Source organism: Eurypyga helias, unplaced genomic scaffold, assembly GCF_000690775.1.
Source record: "Eurypyga helias isolate BGI_N326 unplaced genomic scaffold, ASM69077v1 scaffold17749, whole genome shotgun sequence".
NCBI lineage: Eukaryota > Metazoa > Chordata > Aves > Eurypygiformes > Eurypygidae > Eurypyga > Eurypyga helias.
Genome location: NW_010270292.1, coordinates 1 through 316, shown reverse-complemented (window position 1 = coordinate 316; position 316 = coordinate 1).

Sequence of the window (316 nt, the reverse complement as noted above, 5' to 3'; positions counted from 1 at the left end):
ACGAAATCAGCCTCACTGCTGGGGGGTTTTACTGTTAATAAGTGACTAATTCTGCTCGTGCTGAGAAGCACCGAAGGGGAGAGCTGCAGAGCTGCGGCCAGGTGTGGCCTGTGGCCGAGTGCCGCGCTCTGCGGGGTGTTCGGGCTTGCTGGTGTGGCTGCCCGGTCCCCGCAGCCTGGGAAGCGCAGGGGCTGCCCTTGGTGTTGGAGGGACAGGCAGACTCTGCTCCGAGTTGGTAACGCTTACCGACGGCTGGACGTTCTGACTGCACGAGTCCTGCAGTCTGACTGCAAGAGTCCTGCACTTGGGTCACAAC